Below are 5,843 nucleotides of genomic sequence, written 5' to 3'. Positions count from 1 at the left end.
AGGGGGAACAGAAAGGAATGAAGATGCAAAATGTGTAGGGACCAATTCCTCACCTTGAATGTGCTTATTATGTATTGCAAACACGTACTAATAAAACATTTTTGAAAAGGAAGAAAAAATTGCAATCTAAGTTACATATATTTCTCATGGGTTATGAAAGACAAATATAAGTTTTTCTTCAAACACTTAAAAATGGTACCGGGCAGGGTGGCGCACACCTGTTGTCCCCGGCACTTAGAAGGCTGAGGCAGGAGGATCGCTGTGAGTTCGAGACCAGCCTGGGCTACACAGTGAGTTCCAGGTCAGTCTCAACTACATAGTGAGACCCTGTCTCAAAAAACCAAACAAACAAAACAAAAGAATTGCAACTCTGGTTGTCTCTGGAGAAAGGAACTGAGCAGCCAGGCACAAGAAAGGGGAACGTGTGCACTGTCAGCTCACTTCCTACCTGCAGATTTCGACCCTGTGACTCTAAGTGTCAAAACGTACAAAAGGGGCCAGGGACACGGGTCAGCCGTGGCGTGTGTTCAGCACGCATAAGGCCTCAGGCTCCACCCTTAGCACTGTTCCACCCCCCAAAAAAATCCCACAAAAATATTTTAAATGGAGCCAAGCACAGTGACAGACTCCCGTCATCCCAAGTCACTGGGAGGCTGAGGCAGGTCACGTACTCGAGTGCAGCCTGGGCAACTTAGAGATGTCGGGAGACCTGTGTCTCCAAGTAAAAACTAAAAAGGACCAGGGATGTAGCTCAGGACTGAATTCCCAGTACTGAAGGTTTCCATCCTCCGTACTGAAAAAAACAAAACAAAAACCTTAAAGGGAGATTAAACTGAAAACAAGGTGACAAAGCAAGGCTCTGTGCTATTCTTTCCAGGAGCCTCATGAAAGGAAGGAGCCAGCGTGGCTTCGACACTGACCCGAGGTTTACAGACCAGCTGGAAGAGGGCGGGCCGGAGGGTCTTCTGCAGAAGTGGAGGGAGGGGAGGACTGCCGGGGAGAGGAGAGGTGAGCGGGGTGAGCTCAGAAGAAGGCAACTGCCAGCACCTTGACCTTAGACACCCAGAGTCACAGCGGAAGACATTTTTACTACTCTTTGCCACGGGTTCAAATCCCAGCGCTACCTCATCTCTGCTGTGTGGTCCGAAGCAAGACATCCCTCTCTGAGCTTCAACTTCATTGTCTCCCCTCTTCTAGAAAATCTGAGTGAGTCAAGTGGCCAGCGGAGGGCTCCCCGGAGGGAGAGGGAAGAACCCACTGCTTCCCTGGGGACTGGGCAGGGTGAATTGGGGACAGAGTAACGTGACTGAGAAGAGCGAACTGTCAGAGATGCGGGGTAGGAAAAGAAAATGGTAGAACCTGTGACCTATAATCCCAGATCTCTGGGAGGCTGAGGCAGGAGGATTCCAAGTTCCAGCCCAGCACTCCTGGGCAACTTAGTGACTTAAGGAGATCCTGTCTCAAAATTAGACTTTTTTTTTTTTAATAAGGGCTTCAATACAGCTCAATGAGAAGACTCTGAGTTCAACCCCCAGGACCCCAAATCAATACACAGATGGCCTAGCAAAGTCCGTGGATAACAGAGCTACCGGGAAAGATGAGCTTGGAACAGTAACACTGAAATGATGTAACCATGAGAAGCCACGGAGGAGGACAGGCCAGCACGGGAGAGAGGCTCTGCTGGAAAGAGCCAGGCATGGAAGGGCAGTAGATGTCTTGGAGTGGGAGGCTCAGAAGGCACAGCGCCGTGTCTGTGGCTGGGGGCAGGGTGAGGAAGCAAAGGAAACAGGCTCAGAGAGAAATGCGGCTGCTGAAGGCCACACAGCAGAGGCGAGGCCAAGCCGGATGCGAGCTCTGGACATTCACACTTAGAGCAGGACACGCGGACCAGACTTCACTCTCCATGGGGACCCCCTCCATGCGCAGCAGAGTGGACCCAGAGCAAACAGAGAGGAGGGGACTGCGGGAGTCGGGGGACGGGAAGGAGACCTCAGGGGTGCTGCTGATGGGCCCGAGGGGAAAGCAGGGCACTTAGACATGGGAAGGCTCAAAGAACGGGAGCCCCGAAAGGTGCAGCCTCATGAAGCCAAGCCAGGACCCAGGAGGGTCGGGAATTCAGCTGACAGATGCTAAAGGACCACAGGAGGGAGTGAGGAAGCCCCTCCCGGCAGCAGAGTGGAGAGGGACGGAATGGGGCATTGTGCGTCTGGGGTGGGGGCTTGGCTGCTCAGGATGTGGAGCTGGGGATGCTGAGAGGCAGGGAAGGGGCTGGGAAAAGGTCTGGATGCGGTGGCAGTGGTGACATCAGAAGACTTGGCCATGGAAGGTGAAGGGGTGGGGGAGGCAGTGGAGAAGAGGGGAAAGCGCCGTAGGGTGGGGGACGACTTCTAAGAACAAGGACTAGGGAGACAGTAACATCCGCGGTCACCCGGACACCCACTGTGAAGCTCTGATTCCGACTGCATGGTTTATAATCCTCACGTCAAACATCAAGCCACAGGGTCCCCACATTTTCACAGACAAAGAAGAGATGGTGCCATGGAAGACCTCCTGATGTTTGCAGACCAAGCCAGGCAGGACAGAGACAGAATAAGGAAACCCAAAAGACCTCTGGGTCTAAGAGATACTCTCTAACGGATGCCATGAAGACAAAATGCAACAGAGCAACGGGTGATCACATGTAAGGGTGTGAGAGCACCTCTGTCTGGACATTTCAATTGCCCATTTTTTGACTGGGTCTTTTACTTTGGGGTGCCTTTTTATGTGTATTCTTTATGTATTCAAACATTAGTCCTCCGTCTGAGAAATACCTGGAGAAAATGTTCTCCCATTCCGTAAGTTGTCTCTTGGCTATGTCGGTGGTTTCCTTTGCTGTGGAGAAGCTTTTTAATTCTGCTGTGAAGAAAGGTAAACTCGAGTCATCCATAGGAAAGTGGATGCACCTTGAGACCATAATGTTAAGTGAAAAAAAAAATCAGATGCATAAGCTTTAGATATCGTATGGTTTCTCTGACCCGAGAACGTAAATAAAGAGCAAATAAAAGAAAGGAGTAACAGGACGTAGGGAGATGGATCTTCCTCAAATGGGACGGGGATGGAGAGACGGGAGGAGGGCAAGGGAGAGGAAGAAAGGGATGAAAAAGGACTTAGATGGGTTAGCACAGGCACCAACTCCCCGCAAGAAATATAAACATCATGCAATGCAGCACGTGGTAATGAAAATAAAAACTGAAGCAAAACTCACACACTACCATGAATCGCGCTCAAAGTCCTCACGCTCACCTCGAACACACCCGTCCCCGTCATCCGCGTCTCTTCCCACAGCACCTCGGGTGCCCGCTTTCGTGAGTACAGCCAACACCGCTGACTGAGGACGGAAAGGCAGCCGGGTGGAAACTCGTCACCGAGTCACCTCATTCACAGATCTGGCCCTGTGTGACGCCTGGCTCCTTCCCCGACGTGAAAATGACCACAGAAGGGAAACAGTTTTGAATCAGTGCGGGACACCAAGGCAGCCAGGACCGCAGCTAAAGACACTCACGAGAGAGGACTCCGGAACCGCTTTGAAAAGTGGCAAAAACCATGGGAGAAATGCATTTGAAGTGAAGAAGAGGATTTTGAGAGGGGGCCGTGGCATTGTGTCCTCTACCTCAACGCGTTTATTGAAATGTAAAGCATTCACTGTATTTGTATCACACCGTGTAAAAACGAACATCTCAAGACATCTCGCTGATCTTAGGGAAGGAAGAGGATACGAGTCTGAGAACAGGTGACAGCAAAAAAAAACAACAAAACATCACAGAAAAGCAGTCAGAAAACAGCCATTTCCCTACTCTCCCGTCCCTGCCTGTCGATCGCCCTTGTCTACCCTCAAAACCAACGCAGCTTTGGGAAAGGACCTGTTCCCACAGGCAGAAGAGAGGAACGAGCAGCTCACCATGACCTCCTGCTGGCCCTGAGCACCAGACGGGGGCTTTTCCCACAAACCTGGTAAGACTCTGTTCACTTAAGGGACTGCAAGCAAAAGCCAGAATGGAAATCAAAAGCCAATCTTCGCAAGTTTGCTTTGCTTCCCAGCTGGAAATGAGAGCCAGTCTGTACTTGGCCACAAAGACCAGCAAATCTTGCCCTGCGGGGTAGGGGTGGGGATCCTAAAAACCCCAAGGCCACTTCGGTACTGCCTGGCCCCTGGGCAGGGCAGGGCTCCCTGTGTTCCCCGGAAATTTCCAAGTGACACCCGCTGTTCTGCAAGCAGGTGAAAATCACAGGGCGAGGGTTCGCCATGGGAAGCCAGAGAGGAGGAACCCTCAAAGCCTATTTTCCTCTCTACTCCTGGGAGCTGCAGTCCATGCAGAAGGCTGAAAAACTAAAATAACAAATACGAACCATCTCTTGTAGGGGGGCTGGTTTCTCTGAGATTCCTTCCAGCCATATTTTTTTATCACAGATCAGCACTTCGTCTTGTTTTCTGTGTGTTTGGTGATTGGAGCCTATCTACGGTTTTTCAGTTAAAATAGTAAACGTATTATAAACCAGTCCAGCCACTATGGAAATCAGTGTGGAGATTCCTCAAATAACTAAAATCGGGAACTCCACTTGACCCAGCTATTCCCCTCCGAGGTGTCTTCCCAAAAGACTTAAAGACATCATGCTACATACATGCATATCCATGTTTATAGCGGCACAGGTCATAATAGCAAAATCTTGGAGGCAGCCTGCACGTTCACCTACAGATGAATGGGTAATGGAAAAGTGATGCTTACACGCAACGGAGTACTACTCTGCCACGAAGAAGGATAAGCTCGGGTCACCTGTAGGCAGATGGATGTGCTTTGGGATCACAATGCTACGTGAAAATAATCAGATACACAGGCTTAAATGCCACGTTACGTCTCTTACATGGAAAACCCAAACTGTAACAAAGAGCAAAATAAAACACAGACGACACAAAGTAGGGAGATCGATCTGTCTCACATGAGAAAGGGACCAGCAGATGACGGAGGAGGGAGGGAGAGGAAGAAGATCAAAGGAAGGAACCGGACGTGTCCTGTACGAGTAGCAGGTCCGCACCAGGAATGTAAAAATTACGCACTGCAAAACACTGAGAACAACTACAAGGTGGAACTTCAAAAGCTATAGTTTAAATGTGCATATAATACAAGCCCCAAAGTTTACATAAAAAAGTAGTAGAACCACAGTTCCCCCAGTGTTGGAAGACACCGTCTTTCACTCAACACTGAGCCCAGGGCCAAGAGCACTGTCGCTCATATCTGAAGAAAGCTCATCAAAAACACACAGTTATTTCCCCCGGTAACAGCACAGCCCTCTGGCCATGGGGACACAAAACGACAGATCCCCAAGAAGAGGCACAAGGCAGCAGCAGATACACCACAAAAAGGACAGTTGCACTGCTCCCCAAGGGTAGATGTGCAGAGTCCACAGCACCGAAAGACAGCAGAAAGCTCCCCCTTGGGTAGCGAACTTCAGGCCCGTAATTTTGGAGAGTCCCCAAGGCCAAGTGTTGATTCAAGAGTGACAAGTACAAGGATACCGCAGTTGCCAAACTCAACTCATCCCCAATTTGTGTTCAAACACCAAAAAGGGCGAGAACTGAACATATTTTTCCCGTAAGAAATAGTGGAAAATTGCCAGGTGTGGTGGCACACACCTGTCATCCCAGCACTCGGGAGGCTGAGGCAGGAGGATCACCCTTAACTGAGGCCAGCCTGGGTACACAGTGAGTTCAAAGCCAGCCTGACTTACATAGCGAGACCCAGTCTCAAAAGAAAAAGGAGTGGGGTGGTAGAAGGATAAGAAGGGGCAAAGAAGAGAGGGGAGGGGGA

The 5,843-nt window shown here is 50.1% G+C and overlaps 1 protein-coding gene across 7 annotated transcripts in view; it reads left to right on the top strand.

Annotated features, from left to right (window-relative positions):
- The first annotated feature begins 267 nt into the window (after positions 1–267).
- Positions 268–5,843, top strand: part of LOC104875761 (merlin) — a 74,067-nt gene continuing 68,491 nt past the window's right edge. For all 7 annotated transcript variants that reach the window (XM_033763528.1, XM_033763534.1, XM_033763532.1 and 4 more), the window contains exon 1: positions 268–301. The gene's annotated coding sequence lies outside the window, so the exon portion shown is untranslated. The remainder of the gene's footprint in view (positions 302–5,843) is intronic.

This window comes from Fukomys damarensis, unplaced genomic scaffold (genome assembly GCF_012274545.1).
Source record: "Fukomys damarensis isolate Sample0158 unplaced genomic scaffold, DMR_v1.0_HiC HiC_scaffold_15, whole genome shotgun sequence".
Taxonomy (NCBI): domain Eukaryota; kingdom Metazoa; phylum Chordata; class Mammalia; order Rodentia; family Bathyergidae; genus Fukomys; species Fukomys damarensis.
The sequence above is the reverse complement of the archived record's forward strand: the minus strand, read 5'-3'. Positions and strand labels throughout refer to the sequence as shown.